The sequence below is a fragment of the Lipotes vexillifer genome, unplaced genomic scaffold, assembly GCF_000442215.2.
Source record: "Lipotes vexillifer unplaced genomic scaffold, Lipotes_vexillifer_v1.1 scaffold91, whole genome shotgun sequence".
Lineage (NCBI taxonomy): Eukaryota > Metazoa > Chordata > Mammalia > Artiodactyla > Lipotidae > Lipotes > Lipotes vexillifer.
This window is the reverse complement of record NW_006777583.1, coordinates 5915289-5939594: the sequence shown is the minus strand read 5'-3', so window position 1 is coordinate 5939594 and position 24306 is coordinate 5915289. Positions and strand designations below refer to the sequence as shown.

Here is a 24306-nt window from a genome sequence, read left to right as displayed (position 1 = left end):
TTTTAAAGAATCAACAAATACCTATTACTAACATTGGGAAATAAACCCTCAAACCATTGAGCCTAAGTAGATTGATAAGAGGAATGATATTCATGTGTGAAGACAGCAGACTGTTATTCCTACAGAGCAACTGACCTAAGTTTTTAAGAGCAGATAAAGCAATTAAACGTACTGCTTGTGTGACCTGCCTGCATTTATTCTCCACATGCTAACTCATATACTCTCGTGGGGGTTTTTTAGTATCTTTTCTGTTATTTTTTCTAAATGTACTAAAATTCCCAAGAAGGTGAAAACATGACTACTATTAATAATAGCAACAATCAAGGGTTTCCCTGGTGGTGCAGTGGTTAAGTATCCACCTGCCAATGCAGGGGACGTGGGTTCGAGCCCTGGTCTGGGAAGATCCCACATGCCGCGGAGCAACTAAATCCACGTGCCACAACTACTGAGCCTGCACTCTAGAGCCCGTGAGCCACAACTACTGAGCCTGCGTGTTGCAACTACTGAAGCACACCTAGAGCCCGTGCTCCGCAACAAGAGAAGCCACTGCAATGAGAAGCCCACACACCGCAACAAATAGTAGCCCCCGCTTGCCGCAACTAGAGCGAGCTCGCGCGCAGCAATGAAGACGCAGCACAGCCAATAAATGAATTAATTTAAAAATAATAATAATAGCAACAATCATAGCAACCAATATTTTTTTAGTGCATGCTATTTGTTCACTTAATCTGAGCAGCAACCCTAAAGGCACCTGTTACTATGATCCCCATTTTTTAGTTAAATTAGTTGAGATTCTGAAGAGTAAAAGCATGTTTCCCTAGATCACACAACTGGAAATGAGCAGTGCTAGGCGTCCGTCCGAGCCCAGACTGGACTGATGGCAAAATCCATGATCTGGTCTCCACTGACTCCTAAACACTGTCTCACATGCAGGGCATATGAAAGTTTCCTTATAAAGTATCTCTGTGTCTTTGGGCAAGTCATTTAACTTCTCCAGAAGCCTATTTTTCTGGAAGAAGGCTTCTTCTCTGCAGCCTGAGATACTGGATTAGATGATTTCTTAGCTCTAACTTCTCTGTGATTCTAGCTTCGATTACCATCCTACATAAGGAATACCTTTATTATGAATACCTGCTATAGTTTCCTATCGATAGATCTTTGAGGGAGTGCGCGCACGCACGCGCGTGTGTTTGTGTGTGTGTGTGACTGTGACTGTTGCCAAAAGATTTTCATCAAAAGCACATGAATCAAAATGCTTACCTTCTAACCGCTGCTAGAAATGCTTCTGACTAGGTAGGTGTTCCAAATACTGGGCTGCTCTTATTATGGACTTGATTCTTAGGAACGCCTATTCTTTTTCACACATGCTAACACATTGTCTATCATGCCTCTCCTAATAGCCCATGAGTCTTGAACTTGGAGCCAGAAAAGTACTGCCTTTGTAAAGCACAAAAGAATACCAGTTGGGGTGATTTTTTGTGTGTTTTTTTGTTTTTTTAATATCACACAAGGGCTGAATAAAAAGCTCTTGCACCATTCAGAGGCTGCTTGCATTGTGCAGCTGTTCCTTGACTGCTGAGAACATCTCGCTGCTGACAATGCAGTACCTGAAGGAAACACTGCTCAGGGAGCTCTCCAGGAGTTGCAGGACCTGGGATTTTTGCCAGTGTCCTCAGAAAGACTGGAGGCCTTTTTCTTGGTCAAACCCCAATAAGCATTTTGCAGTTTGTTATTGGTTGTTGTCTGCCAGCCAGCGTTTGTTTCACAATATTATTGCAACTATGTCTTCCCAACATGCTGACACTTGGGGACTTTTTCTTTTCCTGTTTCGGTCCCACCTCCGTGAAATGTACAGTGAGACTTTGATTGGTCATAGTCCACACCCAGTTAGCAACGCATCACTGTGTGAACTGAGTTCCCAGGGCTCTGGCTCCCTAGGACAATGTCTCTTTCTTCACCAAGCTGATGGTAAATATCTGGTCAGCCTCATCTATTTAAAACCAGCCAAGCAGGGACTCTAGTGCCGGGGAGAGGATTCTTTTGTTTGTTTGTAAGTAAACAATGGGCCCAGCTCTTCCTAACTAAAATTAAATTCCAATCACTCGGGCTTCCCTGGTGGCGCAGTGGTTGAGAGTCCGCCTGCCGATGCAGGGGACGTGGGTTCGTGCCCCGGCCCGGGAAGATCCCACATGCCGCGGAGCAGCTGGGCCCATGAGCCATGGCCGCTGAGCCTGTGCATCCGGAGCCTGTGCTCCGCAACGGAAGAGGCCACAGCAGTGAGAGGCCCACATACCGCAAAAAAAACCAATTCCAATCACTCTTAAAATAATACCAAAAAATGAATCTAATTGCAATAGGGGGGTGGAGGAAGAGGAAGGCAACTTTACTGGTGCTGGCTGCTGCTTCCTCACGCCGCCTAAGGTGAGTTATCTAACTGATGATTCTGGAGAACCCGTCTATGCAGAAGAAATGACTGTGTTCCCTGCAGGTAGACAAGGCTGGGTGAACTAAAAGCCAGATGGACTTTATTTGAAATCAATCTTTATTTGAAATCATTTCCTTTTGGGTATATAGGATTGAGTTATTTAGTACTGGCATTTAATTTTTTAATAGTTTTTTTTTAATGTCTAAAAACTTAAGGGCCATGCAAAATGACTACCACATCTTGCTTTAGAATGATACAGAAGTCCCCTGCTGTCAACAGTCTCAGTATAGGAAAATTTGGTTTGGAGAAAAATCGAGGGAGTGGGTGTAACCTGTTTTACAAAATCGTTTATAGGAGGAGTCTTAAGCAGAAACTCTGCTCCTACAGTTATAACATGACTTGTTTAAAAGCTGAACATTTGCTGAAAGGTGCTGCATATTTCCAACTTCTCCCTCAGCCCAGCATCAGCCCCGCTTTTCAGGGTGTGTGGGCCCCCCTGGACTGCACAGGATGCCAGTGTGCATGGGAATGCTTTATGACTCCAGCTGAGCCCCAGCTGATGGGCTGCTCTCATCATCTCCCTCAGGTTGTCAGCAGCCTTTATTCTTGCAGTTTACATTCCCATCTAATATTAGAAACATCATCGACCCAATTACCTGTGTTTCTGATTGGATACAAAGTCAGAATAACTGTGATATTACCTGGGTCACAGTTTCATCTTGTTCAAAATCCAGGATCACACGCCTATCACAAAATTCCCGCTGCTCACTCACAGCAGCCCCCTTATGCCACGAGCTTTTGCTCATCGCTGCAATTTCTATTTGTCTCCACCCAAATCCTTCCTGTACTCTCCCTCTAGCCGTTGCAAAGCCAACTTTGCATTTGTGCAAACTTGCAGTTCTGCATCCCACTTGCTACCCAGCTTCCCTGTTGCCCAGCCAGGTCAATGACCTTACTGCTTGGTCTAACTTTAGCCTCCCAGGGCAGAGGCTGCCCTCCTCCCTTCCTTCAGGGCACCCTAGTCCCTGCTCTCGACACAATGTCTGTGCTTTTCTTTAGACTCTCTCTCCTTATAGCAGCACGTGTATTTGTATGATGCTGAGTGCTTTTCCCCTCCCGGCTGAGGGGCCTGATTTACGTATAGGTAAAGATGAGTACAGCATTTCAAACGCTAGAAAGCTGAAAATGTGAACTTCGTCAGCTGCTCTTTATTGAGTTATATCTTTGGTGAGACTTCTGTAACCTTCTAGAAAGGTTACAGAAAGTAAAAGTAGAAAGTCTTCATTTGTTCATTCAGTCATTCAGTAACTATGTTCCCAGTGCGGGCTCAGCACTGGGTGTGTAGTGGTGAATATAAAGGACATGATCCAAGGATTCATGAGCTCAAAGTCTAGTGGCCACAAAAGATAACCCGACCAGTGAGCAAGTGAGTACACTGCTCACGACAGCCTGTGGTCAGCAGCGCAAAGGGAAAGAACGGGGTTGCGTGAAAAACAGCGCTGTGGGGCTTCCCTGGTGGCGCAGTGGTTGAGGGTCCGCCTGCCGATGCAGGGGACACGGGTTCGTGCCCCGGTCTGGGAAGATCCCACATGCGGCGGAGCGGCTGGGCCCGTGAGCCGTGGCCGCTGAGCCTGCGCTTCCGGAGCCTGCGCTCTGCAACGGGAGAGGCCGCAACAGTGAGAGGCCCGCGTACCGCAAAAAAAAAAAAAAAAAAAAAAAAGGAAAAGAAAAGAAAAACAGCGCTGTGATGAGGAGGGGGTGTCGGGAACCCACACAGATGGTTTGGGCACGGAAGGTCTCAGAGGAGGTAGTATTTGAACTAAGGGCTGGACGTGGAGGAGGGGCCAGCCAGGGAGGGAGGGGGAAGAGCTCTCCAGGTCGAGAGAACCACAAGTGAAAACAGCTCCAGGCAAGACGGAGCTCTAGAACGTTGGAGGGCCCCGGCGTTGGCTGGCTGGAATGTGGGGACGGGCTCTCAGGAGCTGAGTGTGCAGGGCCGTGGGTTCAGGAAGTCTGTATTTTGTTCCAAGTGCGGTGGAAGCAATGAAGCAGGTTGAGACCCGCTTCATGCTCCATACACAGTCAGCAGAACAGAGGTGGCAGCAGATGTGGAAAGAAGAGAAGGAATTCTAGCTGTATTTAGGAAGAATCAACAAGGCTTGCGGAGATACAGCCACTGGATTCCGGAGCTAGTCCCTGACGGCCTTTGCGAGAGCAGCTCTGGTGGAGTTACAGGCAAGGGGAAACAGATCACTGGGGAGCAGATGGAGGTCGGGAGGTAAATGCGGGCTGGAGCTGCACCAACCCGGGCGAGGCATCTGGCAAGGAAGGTTAAGGCCTTCAAGGGGAGGAAAGATGGAGAGAAAGGTCTGTTTGGAGTAGGAAGGCAGGCGTGTTAATGGCTGTCAGTGGGTCGGGAGAGAGTGAAACTTCCAGAGAAAGGGCCAAAGAGATGGGCAGCCTCCTTGGGGAGGATAGAAAGAATGAATGTGGAATGAGGTGAAGGAGGGGTGAGTCTTGAAGGCAAGTGGAAACCCAAGGGAGGGAAGCCTGGAGGTGTGTGAGGACAAGAAAGAGACAGCCGATGGCCACCTGGCCTTGGTTTTACGCCCCCCGGTAGGAAGTGGGGCCTCCACCTAGACAGGGAAAGATGTTTTGAAGAGGGTAGTAAGGGTCTGCAATCTGAACTCCTCGTCAATCCAGAGTGCGGCTGCTTTCGAGTAAGAGAAAGGACTGGAGAGCAGTTTAGCAGCGTTGCTAAATTTGTTTGCAGCCCTTCCAAACAGCTATGTACAATTTTTCTCCAGCCGTGCTGCCTCACTCCAGAGAAAAGTGTGCTGATGTATTTTGGAAAGATTTTCAATAACAAGAGCTTTCTAAATAACTTTCAGTTTAACCAGGAAATCGTTCAGCCAGAACCCCCCTCCCCCAAGTATTCCAGTTAGTCAAAGTTTTACTGAGACATGTCAGCACTGAAAAATGCAGAAGACAGCTCAGTAGGACCGACTGAAAAGGCGTCAGAAATCCCACATCCGTGCACAGAGCAACAAATGGCCAGTCTCTTTAAAAGCTAGTCATTACCAACCTGCCATCTCCAATGCACAAGAGCACCACAGGTTCAAAAAAGGAAAAAGAAAAGAAGGAAATCCACAGCAGAGAGTTGAAGGACAGTCCGTTCAGAGTACTCCAAGGCACATGCGTTTTATTTAGTTGACAGGGCGTTTTGAAATCTTAACTTCAAAATTAACCAATAGCTTTGCATAGTTATCCCGAGCAGTCAAAGGGATTCAAATGGCCAAAAGGTTACTAAATAGGTACGACATGGGATTTATTTTGAAACAGTCCTGTAAAAATGTGTACAGTGCATACACAGGGCCAAGCTAAGGTGTGCTTGTGAGCTGTTGGCAGAGGGCACGGAGAAACCTGATCCTGCACTTTGTAAATTATAAACTGTTTACACCTGTCATCTGTCTGGGTCTCTGCTAATGACACTTTAACAATTGGGTTATGTGCGACAGGGTGCTAAGAGCCAGTGGTTTCAAAGCAACCGCATCCAAAGGCATTGTGACTGATGTCCACTGGAGTTTGAGGGAAAATAACAAGGCACCGTGATGTGCCGTAGGTGAGGACTTTTACCACCAGGTTGTGGATGCCTTTAGGAGGGTAACTCTGTAAATGTCTCCAGTGGCAAAGGAGGGCCTTTACACAGGTCGACTGGGCCAGGCATGACCCGAGAGACCCAAGTGCCTCTGATACTAGCCTCTGGGTCCCACAGTTCACCAGATGGAAAGGCCAACTGGGAAAGGCAGGATTTATAACATCAAATTAAAGTCATTGAGTTGTGTCCATCTGACCGGATTGTAGGAAGAATGTTTCTTTAAAACTTTGTCCCCACTTTTCTCCACTCTAGACCCTCCCATTTCTAACCCCCAACCTCCAGTACGATGCCCTGCACTTAGAATAATAGGCACGTATTAAATGTTTAGTGAATTTAAGATTTAGGAAATGACTATGATTAGAGGGCAGTATGTATAGTAGTTAAGAATAGGCGTTGGCGTTGGCTTGCCCAGGGTTCAAATCCATGCTCCCCCACTTACTGGTGAGTGACCTTAGGAAGTCTCCTGACCTGTAAAATGGGGATAATAATAGCATCTGTCTGGAGATGTTGTGAGGATTAAATGAGTCATAACACATAAAGAGTGCTGAGCCTGACTCATGGTAAACACAATAAAATGTTATTATTTTGCAAAAATAAATTCCTCTTGGGCAGAGGGAACCCTTCTGAAAATATACCACCTACAATAAAGGTAAACAGGTATTTTTGGTCACTGATTAAGAAAGACTCTATGACTTTTGCATTTTCATTATCCTGTTCTCAAAAATAAAATTCTTGGATTAATATGGGTTTTTTACTCTTCAGAAGTCCAAAGCGTTTAAATAAAATTATATACAATTTTATCTTTTTTAAAAAAATCAGTATGAGTCTTTTTAAAAATAAGTTAAGCTTCTAAAATATTCTTTCCTCTAAAAGACAAAAACTTACCAGATTCTGTTTCTTTTTGGAAATAAATTCACATCTAGATTGCCAAATTTCACTCCTAATACGGTACGGAACAGATGAGTTACAGTTTTTTAATCTCCCAGAACACACAGACTTGTGATGGGGACATGGGAAAGGACATTTATCTTTTCAGCTGCACGAAAATGAAACCCATAATATTTTAGTGAACTAAACGAAAAATACATATTAAAAATTAAGACCATGTGTAACAGGGACTGTTTGTATAGCTACAACACTGGAATCTGTACAATTACCCTATTGGACAGACTATAATGTCCTTTACCAATTACTGGAAGCAATAGTGCCTTTTACATTAGAATGAAAGCAATGAAAACAGTGATTATTTTCAGTCTAAGATATTCAGGATTTACATTTAGCTCAAATAGATGTGCAGCCATATTGAATTACAGCCACCTTGTGAGTAGGAAAACAAAAGCACTCAAAGAAAAGGGGGAAATGCTGATTAAAACTGGTAACTTAATCCCTAGTTTTAGGGCCTACAACAGCTCTCTTGTAGATGTGTCTCAGACTCCAAAATAACGGGTTGAAATATAAAGTATTTCGTTAATCACTATTCACACTAAATAGGTTCTTTACATTCACACTCGCCAGATTTTTTTGGTTTTATTGTCGTTTTGTTCTAATGCCTGAAGTTAATAACCCTTAGAGACGGTCTACATGTCCACCCAGCACAGCAGAGCCTTGGTTTGTTATTATGATGCCAGTTTCACAATCACAATCCATTAGTTAATTTAACATAGAGAAAAACTCATTTGTCTCCTTCAGCGTCCTTCACAGTCAGGGTGACATAGGGTCAGGCATTAACTGGTGGAGGGGGACAGTGAAATTAAAGTCCCCGGGTACCGGCCATTCACAGCGGTGGAATGGATAATTATCAGGCTGGATATAATTAGAGAGCCACAGCAGTCCCCCACGATATACTGGCTATCTGCCTAGCACAAAGGTTTAGATCCTTAATTTGTTGCGGGCCAGAATAACTATGAAGTTGCTGTGTATTTTTGTGCACCATCAATCACAACTTAGGCAACTGCTGCTGTCTGCATTTTGGAAGCCTGGCAGCTGTTAAGCTCCTGCCTAGTTTTCGGACAGAAAGATAGGATGCGGGGCTGTGGAAAGGCTTTTAGTGGCAGAAGGATTACACCTCTGCCAGGGTCCTATCGCAGGCTCATTAGCTGAGTGGATTATTTGAGCCTAGTCAGTTTCAAAGGTATCCTTATATACAGAGTTATCTGTTTCATTAAGTTAATTTACCTGATCTGGCTTCCCTGATAATCGGCTGCTTCTGCAGTATCAGCTCCATACTGTAAAGGCAAATGAGGATGGGAGGATGGGGTGAGGTGAGAGGGGCTGATCATCAGGGTACACGTACTCTCCTTTAACTGGGCATTTCCAGAAATCCACATCACATCCACAAACAAGTGAGAACCATGGCAGGAAGTTTACGAAGGGTTGTTAATTCACTTTTGGTTTCAAAGGATGAAGTTAGAAAATGAGAAAGAGATCATGTGCTATGTTAATCACTCAGGAATAGTATCCAATTGTTAAGAAAGGAAATGAAGAAAGGAAAGGGAAGCGATAAAACAGGCTACGCATTTGTTGATTAGGTGTTTAACCTCTAGTGATCCTGGAGAGTGTAAACTGCTTTACAACTAGATTCACTTAAATGATTTGGCCTAAAGGAAATGATACCTGCAACTTATATCCTGCAAGAAGTTGTTAATTTAAAAAAAAAAAAATCCTCATTTCCCTCCCCCTCCCTTTTTTGGTTCTCTAAGTTGTTCATTTTTAATAAGCTTTTGCTTTGTGGCATTTAGACTTGAGTGTTATTAAGTTAATGACACTTGAGTTGGATTTCAGCCTGTTAGATTAGTGGAGAGCTCTTTAGATGTTAGAATTTAATCTTATCTAAGGTTTTGTGGTCTCAGGGTTGACTTTTAACTGAAGGTTCTTACCGACTTTCACACCATGCAGTTAACAGACCGTCTAAGACTAATCATTAGACTTCATTAGAACCAATTGGTTGACAAGGACGGATGAAACAGTCCACGTTCCTTACCCCTTTCTCCTAGAAGAGCTAAAACATCAGCTCGCAGGAGGAAGATGGAGAAGAATTCCTCCTCCAACCTCATTTGTACTTTCACCTTTTCATGGCCTACTGGGTATAAAAGATCACTTTCTGAAAGTATGTTGGTGAGAAATATTTCCCTCCATATAGAAAAAAGAAAAGCCCCTATATTACCATGCATTGGATCATTAGAAACAGTTTATTTTATTGAGCAAGCCCCAAGTCCATTTGTTTAATTTGGCAATAGTCAGCTCTTGGCCACGTTCAATTTTCTGGATCCAGCATATTGGAAGATCCAACCCCACCCATTTTTAGGGCAGAAATGTTCAACTGCTTAGTTCTGATGACAAAATGTTGAAATCCAAGTATGACTGAAGAATTAACCTCCATCTGAATTGATATTTTGCTGGTAGGAGCTTTATGTAACAATTTAACCTTCATTGTCAGAAGTAGATAAAATAAATATCATCCTTTCACACCCAGGGGAATCTGGGCCAGCTACCTCTTTCTCAGTTCTTATTTCATTGTCCATATAATTGAATAAAATGTCTACTCTAATGTAATATTAAGATCACAGATTTAATAATATAGAACTTGGGGAATGCAAAATTTACTTTTCTCAAGATAACAATTTCTTCCACGTGCTGGGCATTACATGCACTAAAGCTATGCTTTCAGCAGTGTAACTAGGTCAGGGATTTCATAGAATATGGAGGTGTTCGTGTCACGGTGTGAATACCAGCGTCTTACATTTCATGTATATTTCAAGAGCCTGTATTTGCAAATAGAAAGGCCAAGGCTGTGTTAGTCTGCTGCTGTGTGTTACCAAGGCATGTATACATAACAGGGTTTCTGAGGCCAGCTAGACTAAGGCCTTTAAAAAAAGAAGGTCAGGTGCAAATCTACAGTAATTGCTTCATGGCTCCAATCTATTATGAAGTGAACTACGCGAGTAAATCTAAGCCTTTCTGGAAAAACTCAAAATGTGTGGCATTTTCCTTATAGTACATTTGTATTTGTACTTTACTTTGCAGTTCGTTATTGACATATCTGTCTCCCCCATAAATTGTAAATCCTCTGGGGACAGAGATTGTGTATTCGATTATTCATTCGTTGATCCATTTATTTATCCATCAAACCTTTGTTATTTTGTTAGCCCTTGCCAAGTTCACTGTCTAGTGGTGTGGGCAGATCAGTAAACAAATAATGTCAGTTTGTTATGACAGAACTCTTTCATGTGGAAGAAAGAAGAGAGACATTAGTAATTAACTGTCAGTGGAGATCAGGAAAGACCTCAGGAGGAAGTGATATTTGAAGAGTGTCTTAAGGAAAAGGTAGGAATTCCCAAGGCAGGAAAAAGAATGGGATAGAGAAGTTAGCTGAGGTGAGGGGGATGGCAATGAGGAAAACACTGGGGGAAAAAAGAAACCACCCCTAGTGGAGGGAAGAGCAGTGCAAGACAGACACAGGACTGACAGGAGAGAAGAAAAACCAATAATGGGCACAGGCAGGAAAGCCAAGGCACTAGGGCTGGGCACTCACCAAGAAATGCTAGGTGAGAGGATCCCAGAAATGTTCTTAATGCTGCTTCCTTCCAAGTTCTTGTACATTAGCCATCCTTCATTTTTGTACTGGCCACAGTGCCTGAGACAGTACCTTGCTCATCAATATAGACAATAAATGCTCAATGTACTGTCTATTATAAAAGGGCTCCTTCCTTTGAGGTATTTGTAAAGTAGCTGGGGAGAGGGTTATGAGACTAGTAGATAATGACTAACACCAGTGACCATAGGCTATTCCTCCTTTTTATAATGACATGGCCCTGAAAAAAATGCATCAAAAAAAGTACAGCACTCCCTCCTCCAAAGAAGTAATTTAAACTTCCATGACATTTTGGTTAAGTACCAAACTGCAATTACTGTCTTCTCAGAATGGCAGCAATGCATAAGTGAATCAAAATGTGGGCAGCTCCAAGGCAAGACACAGAAGGTTATGTGTGCTTGGGAAGTTTTAGGGAAAGGGGAAAATTGAAACTACAAAGAGGAGGTATTTTTAGGAAACAAGTGATGCATAAGCATAGTATACAAAATTGAAAATGCTGAAACCTGGAGATACTTAGAGTTTCCAAATGCCAGCCCCCGAGCACAAAGGGGATGGAGAAGAAAATGGAAGCATATAGTAAACACCTCTTCAGGGCCCAGAGGCTTTAAGTCCTAACCACAACCGGTTGAAGAGAAAGCATCACTGTCCCACTTTACAAGAACCAGAGGCTTACAGAGATTAAATAGCCAACTCAAGGCCACGTAGCCATTAACAGAAAGAAGGGGCTGGAAACCCACTAGAATATACCTGCGCCTGGCACACAGCAGGTGCTCAATAAATCTTTTCTGAAACAACCCAGACTTCTAAACCTTTGTTTATGGCATGGTCAGGGTCGAGTTAGCCACAGAGAGACAAACTTATACTTTCTCCTGGGATAAAGAATTGCCTTGATAGGCAAGTGGGCACACAATCGGTGGGAATAAATAACAAATTAACAGCAGTAAAAGCGAACAAGATACGGAAGATGAAGAATTAAAGAGATAGTACTGCCTGGGATTTTACCCCAAATATTTTTTCTTGTATTATTATAAAAATGTTGTCCTTGTCACTGAAACAATAGCTAAGACAAAGCATAGAACATCTGACCCCTAAAGAGTATCTTCTGAAAATTAAGTATGTGAGTGTGTGCGTGTACAAGTAATCATACCCACATTCTATTGAGGTTACGAAACTGTGAAAGTAAGTGGATATGCTGAAAGCTGTCTTTAATCTTAGCTGTAGCATTTGCTAGTGGAAACTCTGTAATAACTATTGTGTTTTTGGTGGTGATGATGATTTTTTTCAAAGGTCTGACATGCCCTCTTGATATTTATGTGTTTCTTGTTAGGGAGCCCAAGATGCACAACTCTGAGCCTGTAATGAGGAAAAGAAGACAATACAAATAACATGCAAAGGGGCGTGAACTGGATATCACCAGAGAGACAAATCGCATATTCTCTGCTGCTTTAATTGGAAAACAGTCTTTTCAGAGGGTTACTTTCTCTGCAACTGAGATAATTAAGTCTAGGCTGACACTGGTGACCAGCTCCTGATGATATATAGTCAGTTACTAACAATGTAGCAATTAGTAATCAAAATTTATATTTCCCAGGTTACCAGGGCACTGTTGAAGAGAAAAGCCATTCTGATAAGGCTGCAAGACAGGCTTCCTAAGGCAGTGTTCACATGGCCTCTACTCCATAGCATCTGGGTGGGTTAATTAGATCTGCTTTATTTCAACTCTGTTATAAAAGAGAACATACCTATTGTCTGTGTTTACATTAAAAATACTTTGCAGGCCCCATGCTGGAAAAGAAGTTTCTGCAGGGCTCCCTGTAATTTTTAATGGATTAAATTATATTTTGCTAGTGGTTTGGCATGAGGTTGGTGGGCACAAAATAAACTTGGACATTTTAAAAGCCACTCCACGTGCCTGGCACAAATGCAAGTTTTTTGAATCATGATTAATTATCCCTGGCTGTAGCTGAAGGCATTGGAATGAAAGGGACAACGACTGTAATTTGGATACCATTTGTGTTTACATCAGCGGTTCCCAAACTTGTCTGCTCACTTGAATCACCTGGGGAATCTACTAAAATTTCCAAAGCACACGTCACACCCCCAGGCCAATTCAGTCACAATCTCTGCGTGTGGGACACGGGCATCCTTAACGTTTGAAGCTCTCCAGGTGACTCCAATGTGTAGGCAAGTTTGGAAACCAGTGGTTTATGGCCACAGTATGGTCCATTTCCGCATTTGGCTACAGACAGGGCAGCAGGTACTGGTGGAGTGTGGAAAAGAGAACATGCATGTTCCAATAGGTAGCACTTGCCTCCAGGGTTCGCGTTGGAGTTGAAATTCAAATCAGAAACTACTGTCTCCCACCCCAGTGAGAAACCTAGAGCCCCAAGAAGAGGAGCGTAATGTGACCCACCCAACAGGAGAAGCAACTTCACAGTGGTTGAAATAGGCTCTCGGGAGAAGGGGAACCAAGGAAGGAAGAAACAAGCCTTTGCCCCCATCTCAGCACCTAGCTCAGTGTTTGTTGAGTAAACCTCACTCTCCGGAGAGGGGTGCTGGGATAAGGGTGAAGGACACTTTTCATCCATCATATCCCAGTACAGTGGGTACCTCTCCACTCAGCCCTCATCGCTCTTCTGATGAAGTCTCCTTCTTTCTCTAGTCAGTGACCTCTGTTCTCTGGGAGAAGTCATTCTGGGAGAGACCAAGGTGACCATTCCCGGAAGAGAACACTCATTCCACTTCTAAAAAGTTGGGCATCCTTTGGGCATGCTTCAGAAGCAGCCTTTGGCCTTCCTTTGCCATGGGACATGAATGCCAAGAAAGGGCAATGGTGCCAAAGAACATGGGGGCAGGAGCCTGCCCAGATATGAACATGTAAGTGGAGGAAAAGTAAGTTCCCATACACATCCCTGTACTCTTCCTTATGGAAAATAAAATTTTAAATATGAAGGGTTTTTGCTTTGAGCTCATCTGATTCTTTGTATTTGACTTCATTATGTCCTGCTTTTCTGAGTTGGTTACATTTCTATTTGAAAGCTAATAAATTAGGCAGCCATCCGTATGGCACACAGGCGGGTTTATGGTGTTGTGAAAACTACCAGCCACCATATATATCCATCTGGGTCACAGATGAAGTTACCACTACTGACACTACAATGCCTATAAACGTCCCTCACCCTCATCCTGTATTCCAGAATATGACCACTGGCTGAGCATACTGTGAGGGGACGGGATCCTGGGAAAATCTGTGGGAATTGGCAGGTAGCAGCAGGCCTGCGTTCCGGGTTTGCCTCTGGAGACACAGATTTAAAAAAATAACTTGTTTTGTTCCAAAAATGAAACACATACATAAGAAAAAAATTCAAAAAAACATAAAAGGGTACAGCATAAAAAGTGAGTTTCTCTCCCACATCTGACCTCCAGTCCTTCTTTCTCAGAGACAACCACTATTTGTAGTTGCATATGTAACAGAACTGAAACATTCACAACTCAAAAAAGTCAGTCAGTCCTGACTTGCGTTTCAATTGTCATTTAAAAATCTGCCTCTTTTCAAATCACTACAGAACTCAATGCACTGATATTTAAAAATACTCAAAGCCACTTGGATCAATATCAACAAATATTTAACAAGTGCCTTCAGTGTACAAAATGTTGTCTAAGCAAGCCATTTCTAATGAGAATTTCACACATATATATTTCATATTTTTCTGGTGTATAATCAACAGATCTAACATAATGTCTTTGTTCTACATCCTTTTCTCAGAAACAAAGATCATCTCTTCCTTGCCCCCCACCTCCACCCGCTCATTTATCTTCTCATCCTTTCACAATTCTCTAATTTGAGATCTGTTTTAAGCCCAGACATCTGGGTGGGTGGTACGTTCTGGCCAGAGTACTATCTCGCATACCTTCTCCAGATGGATTGGCTTAAGGGTCTAAAATTCCCCAAAGAAATAAAACTTCTCTGAGTTGCAGAAAAAGAGGAACTGCAGTGTTTTCTGCTTGAAGACACGTATGTGTTGAAGGATGAGAGACGGTCCATGACAGAGCTGACATCCGTACCCACATCTTGTCTTCAACCCCACTCTGTACCCCACTGAAGCATTCTGCGCTGATTGCAGATGAGAGGCCCATAGCCCTCTCCAACTCCAGCCAGCAACATCTGTACATCTTCTCTCCGGCTGGCTGGCCCAGCTGCTCTGGTGTCGGGAGAAAGTTATGAGTCACTGGTAAGGGATTTGAGACAAGAGTGGAGTTAAATCATCTCCTGGGGTCTGTATGTCATTGGCAATTGAGCCTTAGTAACAAGCCAGTGGATGACATGCATCCCCAGAAAGGCCACACACCAGAGCTTAACTCTGTATCCCACACTGCAAGACCTTCTGTAAGCCTTGCAGAGATGGGAAGAGGCAGGGCAGTATGGACACGGTATGCTCCCAACCCAGAAGGCCTCTGATTATTGCCAATAATGCTCATCAGGTTATGACCATCTCTCTCCTTGCATATACTTTTTTGGCTACTGACCTAGAGCCTCTACAAGCTGGTCAAACTGGGATCTTGAATGAATGAGGCCTAGCCAAAGCCCAAGGACTTCCTCTTTGATCCTTTGACTGCAGGTACATTATTTCATCTAAAGAGACTGAGTCACCAGCAGGATTTTGCTGGACCATCTGTGGTTTCCCACTCTAAGCAGTGCTTCCTCAGGACGTGGCGGGAGGGCTCGTCAGAAGATCCAAGAATCGTAGGCAATCAGGCTCTCCACTGGGACCTTAAATGCTGTCTAGTCTAGCCCCACACCCGATGTCTGCCTTCCGTGGACAACATTCCTTCCACCCAAGCCCTCCTCTGGCCTCCCGGCCCCTTACGGGGGCCAGTCCAGGTTTGTGTTACTGGGACTACTAGAAAGGTCCTCCTTATTTTGAGCAGAAATTATCTCCTCATAATTTCTGCCCATTGATCTTAGTTCTACCCTCATAACTGTCTTCCAGGTTTTTCTTCAGATATCTGAAAATACCTATCCTTGCCCCTTGCATCTCCACTTTTCTTCGCTTTTAACACTGATTTGTCAGAAATTGTTCTGATGCTCTTCCTTGGATTAACATTTATTCATTATTCAGTGAGTATTTGCTGGAAGTTCACTGTTCCAGAACGTGGAGATGCAATGATTAACAAGACAGACTTGCCCCTACAAAGCTTATATTCCTAATGGAGTGGAGGGACAGACAAAAACAAATAAGAATATAAATGAAGAAACACCAACCAATTAGGGACAAATCCATCACAGAAATTTAGAATAAAGTGATGAAAGAAAAGGCACTGGGCTCTCTTCAGGGTCAGGGAAGGCCTATTCAAGGATGTGACATTTTAACTGAGTTCTGAAGGACACAAGTGGGCCCACTACATGAAGACCGGGGTGGGGAAAGATCATTCCGCGAGGAGGGAGGGGCAAGTCCCTAAGGCAGGAATGAGAGCTGTGTGTTGGAGGAAACCCAAGCTGAGAGGCTGGAGCAGAGTGGGCAATGGTGGGATGGAACAAGATAGGGTCAGGGAGGTAGGTGAAGCCCTTTGCACCCAAGATAGAGGGTTTCAACTGTGTTGTAAATGTAGTAAGAAATCACTAGAGAGTTTTATGCAGGGGAGGCCATGACCTGATCTACGGTTTTAAAAGACCATCAGTTGCTGCATGGACAGTAAATGGACGGAGGGCCAAGTGGAAGTAGGGAGATTAGTGAGGAAGCTACTGTGGTAGTCCAGGCAGGAGCTGATGGAGGGTCAGATGATCAGAGGCAGCATGTAGGGAAGAGGAGAGGTTTGACAGGTGTGTGGGTTGTAGAATCGATGCCGGGATGTTCTCTCTCAGTCCTAGGAACCCTCGTATTTCTTTCTTTCTTTTTTTTTTTTGCGGTACGCGGGCCTCTCACCGCTGTGGCCTCTCCCGTTGCGGAGCACAGGCTCCGGACGCGCGGGCTCAGCGGCCGTGGCTCACGGGCCCAGCCGCTCCGCGGCATGTGGGATCTTCCCGGACCGGGGCACGAACCCGTGTCCCCTGCATCGGCAGGCAGACTCTCAACCACTGCGCCACCAGGGAAGCCCTCTCATATTTCTTTACATGCTTTCTATAAACACTTTGTTAGAGCTGCTCCTGTACTACTTCCTATAGCAGTCTGGGGGCTCCTCAAGGGCAGAACCCCAAGACCGACCCATGACCTGGGTCTCCCCCACTGCCCCAGCACAGTGCTTTGCTGGCTCACATCAGACTCTTGAGTGAATGAACAGATGAGTGAATGAGTCAAGGTGAACCATCAACAAAGGCAGTTTCTTATTTTATTTTCAGTGCCTACACACTTGTGAGATATTTTTTCGCGTCTCATGTTCTTACTGGTAACTCCTGAAACATTAAAGAAATTATCCATGACGCACAAAAGGAATGCTCCCTTGGAGTAAAAGTACTTGCAAAACGTGGAAAAATTACTAATAACGACTCTCAACCTTCGAATATACCTTCTGTGTGAGGGAGGAGGAGGCATCCGTTAAGTCCCTCACTTGCAGATGGGGAAGCACTGCCCCAGTGGGGGTTATCTTGCCTTCGTGCCCTGTAGCACCATGCTCCCTCCTCACTGAAGATTCCGGAGACTCAGCCTTGCTTACTCATTTTACTGCTGCTGGAAAGGGCTGATTTTATTTATTTATTTATTTTGCGGTACGCGGGCCTCTCACTGCTGTGGCCTCTCCCGTTGCGGAGCACAGGCTCCGGACGCGCAGGCTCAGCGGTCATGGCTCACGGGCCGAGCCGCTCCGCGGCATGTGGGATCTTCCCGGACCGGGGCACGAACCCGTGTCCCCTGCATCGGCAGGCGGACTCTCAACCACTGCGCCACCAGGGAAGCCCAGGACTGATTATTAAACAGATATTCGAGGAGCACGTCTGCCTATTCTTGCCTAACACTTCAGAATGACTTTTCTGTTTTTACTCTTTGGAGAGGTGAAGGCTCTGTGAACTGCACAGGAAGAATATTGCTATTGGAGTAGAATATAATTCTGCCATAGTCTTTTCGTTATTCAGAATGAAGCGGCGCAATCTCCCCTTCAGGAAGTTCACGTATTATCCCCTCTCCATGTGTTCCACAGCTGCTCAGTCCTTAGAATCCTCACCAGTGAAAGCCTGGGTGACCCAGATGGACCTCTGTGCTTTCCAGTAACCAGGCGATGAGCTTTCAGAGCCATTTATGCACTTCCTGCACCTCCACTTCCTCCCCGGAAAGGTGAGCCTGTGCCTGCAGGGCTCCTGGGGTGACAGCTGCCCAGGCACGCCTGCTGGGCTGGGCACAGGTCACACACTCACTTTCTCTCTGATTTATCGTGTCCCCTTTGTCTAACCCTCAGCACTTTAATTTGGTTTCTGCCTGTCACACTCAAGCTTATTGAATAATTTCACTTTTCCTCCTGATTCTGGACTCTCTCACAGAAATGGTAATTATACTGATCGTCTGCTGTGCTATTAATTACGGGAATGGTGGTTTATTTATTTATTTATTTTTAGATTCGGAGGCTAATTGCTGATGGCCATGTGCTGTCTTCCCTCCAGATAATCTAGACTGCAGCGATTCACCTGGTGTCCGGGTTATCTGCTATTAACCATTTGCCTCCATTTTATCCTAGAGTTAGGACTGATGACCATCGTGCCTGATGCCCAGTACCCCTTTAGTGAGGAAGAAAGGAGGGGGACAGTTCGTAGAAGAGCCCCTCAGACAGGAAGGGAAGAGAGTATGCCTTCCTCCTCAGCCACCCCACCCGCCCAAGGTAATAGCTGTCCTCCCGAAATGTTCTTGAAATTCAAATTCTTCACGGTATTACTTAATCCTTCAACCTACTGGTGTTCTCCATGGAAAGAAAATCACAGGTGACTGAAAATTAAAGGCAGGTACATATAACAAAGCAAAGGGAGGTACATATAACACTGCCAGCCCACAATTCCCTCTGATTATAGCGACTGGAGAAAGCCATTACCAGGGTCATTCCATGGGCGAGAGAGAGTACAGGCTGCAGACCTTATGGACACTCCTTTGGAGAAACCACCACCAACTGCACAAAAAAGCCTGTGAAGTCTATCCATTTAACCCAGAGAGAGGAAGGAGTGCTGAACTGCCTGTAGCTGGCTGTTCGATGGGAGGAAAACCCTCACCCAGGCGAGGGCTGCTGTGGCTGGTGAGGCTGTCACCTTCTGCTACTGCTGGATGTCATAGCTCACTCACGGGAGCCTTGAAGACCCTCTCTACCAAGATCACCTCTGCTTTGTGAGCATCACTCATCTTGTGGAAGCCTGCACCTGTCAGTCCCTTGTATGGTTTCCGAGCCTGGGAGCCTGTCATTATGAGCACAGAATACAGAAAATTAAGGCTAGATGACTCTGTCTGCAGTTCCTAATCTCCGAATTATTCTTGCAAGCAAAGTATAATAGGATATACATTTTTTAAAAAAATGAAATCAGATTACATTTTTTTAATTCTGTGAGAATCTCACAATACACCAAGGGTAACTAGAGAGCTGCTGGGCTTAGCAAAACCAGTGTTGGGGATTCTGCTCTAACGGATCTCCTTTTCCCTCATTTTTTTTTTATCCTTGTTTTCTCATCTCTTCAGGGACAAGTCTCTTTTTCAAAACCTTTGGAACAGATGTGCTTCAGAATTTAAAATTTTTCAGATTTTAAAAAGGTAACATGGGACATATCTCCCAGCGTGGGCAACATCCAGTACTCAAACCCATTAATGTTTTTGCAGTGAAATGTATAAATATTTATCCTAAGAGGGATAAAGTGTCATGCCACTGTAGGTCAAGTTCTGTTGCCCAATGAATAGGAACAAACTCTTGGTTTTCGGGCTGGGGCGTGGGATTGTTGCCGTTTTTGTTTTGAAATTGCAAATGAGGGATTGTACACCTGTATTTCAAACAGCAACTTGCTTGTTTTTCTTTAAACTGAAGGAGAAGTGAGGCATTTTAAAAAACAGCTACTGGGCTTCCCTGGTGGCGCAGTGGTTGAGAGTCTGCCTGCCGATGCAGGGGACACGGGTTCGTGCCCCGGTCCGGGAAGATCCCACATGCCACGGAGCGGCTGGGCCCGTGAGCCACGGCTGCTGAGTCTGCGCGTCCGGAGCCTGTGCTCCGCAATGGGAGAGGCCACAACAGTGAGAAGCCCGCGTACCACAAAAAAAAAAAAAAAAAAAAAAACCCCAGCTACTACCACCAAAATAGTTCACCTGTATGCTGACCACCTTCATCTCAGTGGATGGGGTTCAAATGTTTCTGTGCAGTGACCTTTAAGTCACCTGTGTGCGGAATCAAGTCACCAAGCGGTAGAGATATTTAAACAAACCCATAATTTCCTGGAGCTTACCCTCAATGGCCTTAAGGAAGCATATTTTCAGGATGTTTGGAAATAGCTAGTAATTTCGAGGGTAAAATTTCACACTAAAAACAAATGAACACTTTAGGGAATGGGTAACTAGTAAATGGTGCTCTCTCCACCCCAATTCAAACTGATACTGCTCTAAGTAAATCAAGGGACTAATGAGTCCCTTTTTATGTGTAAAGAACATGAACAAAGCCAATAAAGAAATCATTAATTCCAGAAAGATGTAGTGCTATCTACCAGATGCAGTAATAAACTGAAATAGGTTTAAATGTATGGCTTTGCAGTTTCCCAGCAGTTTACTGGGACACAAAGTAGACTTTTTTTTCCTTTCAATAAATGAAATGAATTTCCTAAAGAATATAAGAAAATTGTGGAAATTCAAGAGACAATACTTCCATCTCATTTCTGTTCTGGGTGTGTCTAGACATACAGAAACATACAGAGAGTCCACTGTGTTTGTAGATCTTCTACTGGTGATAAGTACCAGTCAGCAGTATCATGCTTTGTTATGGAACAGATCCTGAAATGATATTATGTCTCTCTATATATACAATCAGAAGCTTGTAGTCAAATATAAAGTCTATTTTTGGCTTTCAGGGTACTGGGAGAGCATCAGAGGTCACAGAGAAAGACAAGCAATACAGTGAAAGATGGCATGCAGTGAACACCAGAGAAACGGATTCAAAAAGTTGAGCTCAAGGAAATGTTTTTCCCTCCCTGATCTTGAGACCTTTTACCAAAAAACCAGTAAGAATTTGTAGCGTTCTGTCAAAGTTTCCATCATCCATGCTTGGTGACATTGTTATTTGGGACTGTTGTTCAGAAGTCAAAGGAGAGACGTGCAGGTTGTTTTTAATTCTCCCCAAGCCATGTCTGAAGTTGGCTTCCCCTTCAAAACCAGGGAGGGTCAGCCACCTGAGCCTGAGAGCTGTGGCAGGGAGACTGCCGTAGCCACCTGTACCTGAGAGATACGGCTGGGAGATTCTGTTTTCTGTAAACCACACTGACAGCAAACAGAGGAGGAATTACGAGGGGGAGTCATCTTGGCAAAGGGCAGCCATTGCTCTGCTTCGGTTTAAACCAGCTCAGGATTTTGACAAAGGTTCGTGGAAAACTCCAGTCGCTAATATCCCTAGTTTGTTCCCTCAAAAGTTGCTCTGCAATGAGAAGCCTGTGCGCCACAATGAAGAGTAGACCCCGCTCGCCGCAACTAGAGAAAGCCTGTGCACAGCAACGAAGACCCAATCCAGCCAAAAATAAATAAATAAATAAATTTATTTTTAAAAGTTGCTCTGCAAGCATCTTTCTAAGGGCTGGCGAAAAGTGCCTTCAGTTTAGTAGGCGTATTATGTTTGCACTCTTTCATTTTTAATGAAATTACAAATGTATAGAAAGCTAGGGAGAATAATGTGACAAGAACTCAAAGAACAAATACCAATATTCTCAGCTGTTGCCTCGGAGTTCTCCCCACACTACTATTTCTTCTGTCATATTCTTAGAAGAAAAGTCATCAGATACCATCTGTATTCTGAGTTATACTCTTTAAACCAAACTTTGGGTGAAGTGAAAAAACATCCATCCATTACTTCAGACAAATATTTGCAATTCCTTAATCAAAGAGGGAAATGGTCCAGTTTGAAAGTGTCTGTAAGTCCAACCGGCATGGAGTTGTCCGTTTCAATGCCCTGCTCTCCAGACCTGGTCCTTCTACCCGACATGTCCCCCCAGCTGCCTCTCCTCTAACCGCCCCAGTCCTCAGTGAACAATCACGCAACCTGCCAAGGCTTCCTCCAAACAGAGGCCTTCGCTGAGCTTCCCACCTGCGTCCCTCCGCAACACGTTCACCCTCCAGATAGTATTCTCCCCAACAGAATTTTCTTTTGGAAAAATTATTGTTTGTGTGTTCTATTTTTGGTCAATGATCTGGAACTGTCAGGCCCACCTACTAAACAGCAAGGTCCTAGCGGGTAAGGGATCTATTTTTTCCATCTCTGTCTCAGCACCTAGCACAGGAGCCTGGCTCCCAGCAGAAAGCAGGGAATCAGTAAGGGGGAAAGCAAGCGATGGAAGTAATGAACACCAGGCAGCAAGCCAAGGAGAAATGAATGAGTCTTGGCTTCCTTTCTGAAAGCTGCGTAATGTAGGGACAGAGCTCGGTGCTGGAGCCAGGAGTCCTCAGTGGCGGCTCAGCTTGGCCACTTTTGAGCTGCACCACATTTGGCAAATGATCTCACTTCTCAGGGCCTCAGTTTCCTTAACAGCAAAACAAAGCGGGTATTTGTTTCTGTCTCTGGAGCATATGTTTAAGGTCAGCACTATTGTAAAAGTTGAGAAAGATGGAGATGGCAAAAAGCTGGGGTGTGACATGGGTAAACATGCTTGGGACTGTGGCAGCTTTTTGAGATCAAGGTGGTTTTCCACAGGATATTCTGCTCAGATTGCTGAGATCACGCCTATAACTGCAGAGCCCTAATGAGTCATGAGACTGTATCTGAAACATCCAAGCAAAGTGCCTTAAATGCACTGTCTCAAGCATTTGCGGGACAGGGAGAGCGTTGGTAGAAAGAAAGAAGACGATCATAACAAAGAATCACCTGAAAGACAAGACTCGCTTTCTCTTCTCAAATGGTCACAGGTTTACAACCAACCTTTATTTTTCTAAAACAGAAAATTGTTTTCTAAAGAGACTTCTGAATTCACAGCTGTTTTCTCTCTCCTTTGTGACAGCGGTTTCAGATCAAAATGGAGCATCTATCATACACAGTCGATATTTATTATTATACTCCACTGAATGCCATCACCCTTCTCCAAAGCGTGTTGGAGTTAGGTCTGCGGCACTTCCCTTTCCTCTGAAATGGGAGCTTTCATGCCTCTGTTAATGGCTGAGGAGAAGAAAAAGATCAAATGCTTTATTAAAAGGCTAGAGCTGTTTTTCTCATTTGCATAAAACTTATACCTTAATGCAGTGTCACCAAACAGGTGGCCAGGGTGACCCCTGAAGACCGGGTACAGTGGACATTTCAACCAGGATCAACAGGCCCAAGTTGTTCCTAACTCCATCTGGGAGGAGTCCTTCTGTGGCCTGGCCATGCTTGCTGTGGACAGCAACATCCTCGTAGTGCTGCAGCCCTTGAAACAGGGCAGTCCAGGCCAGCGAAGGAAACCTGCTGTTTAAACACTCCTTGACTCCTGAACTGTCCCTCTGGTGCAGGAATAACCAGCAGTCTTCAGCATTCAGCAAGCTGGGTTTTCTGCACCAACATCTGCTCTCCCACCTCTCTCTGGGCAGAGGTTCCCTACTCGGATTTGAGAGGTATCCAAATCTGTTTATCCTCTCAGCTCCTGAAACAGGCAACTTTGATTTTATCCTTCATAACAGACGTTCTCTTTGGTGTATTTATTTTAAAACATCACTCTTGAGGGGGCTGCAAGCAGGCACGTGGTTCCACTTAACCCAGTGGTGTCACGAGATAATCAATTCCTCCTAAAACCGTGGTTGAAAAGCATTTGCATCTTTCTATCACCTTAAGCCTGCAATCGCAGGGCCATAAAGTGGAATGAGCCTTTGCATGCCTACACATTTGCAAGCGACTATGTACTCCTTTTATAGATTTATTATTACTGAAGCCATTAGGGACTTTCAGCCACTCTGTCCACGTAAGCATAGATGCATCAACCTATATCCAACTATGATCTTAAGTGCAGTTTCCATTTATGCCAGCCTCTCTCTCTTCCCAACCTTCCTTCTGTTCCCCTTTCCCTGACATTCTGGGAAGGACATCAACTGTGGCATCACATAGCCCTGGCTTGGCATCCTGGCTTTCTGTTTTTGCTGATGTGCTATAAATATTGACTGGACATGTTACTTAACCTCTGTAAGCCTCAGTTTCCTTGTGTGCACAATGGAGAGGATAAGGGCTGTCTCTCTGGATTGCTGTAATATTTAAATAAAATAGCACGCATGTGTACGTCATACATAGAAGGTGCTCAATAAACTTTCACTTCCACCCCACCCTCTCACCGATGTCCACACTGATATTTTCCTTTGCACTTGTGCAAGTGCTGTGATTCACATTTTTTAAATCACACAACACGAGCTGTGCCATCCTGTGACAGACTCTCCTGCCTCTCCCGCCTCTCCCAGACACCCACCTCCAGAGCTAGGAAGCTTAGGGGCCGGCAAGGAGAAGGAGAAGAGAGCTGCTTCTCCTGCTGCAGAC

At 44.4% G+C, this 24306-nt stretch overlaps 1 protein-coding gene across 2 annotated transcripts in view; it reads left to right on the top strand.

Moving 5' to 3' along the window:
- The window catches only part of SEMA6A (semaphorin 6A), a 129062-nt gene that overhangs the window by 36399 nt on the left and 68357 nt on the right, over window positions 1-24306 (top strand). The window contains exon 1 of one of the 2 annotated variants that reach the window (XM_007451222.1): window positions 1893-2046. The exons of the other annotated variant lie outside the window; for it this stretch is intronic. The gene's annotated coding sequence lies outside the window, so the exon portion shown is untranslated. Of the gene's footprint in view, window positions 1-1892; window positions 2047-24306 lie in introns of those variants that run through there. 2 annotated transcript variants of the gene reach the window in all.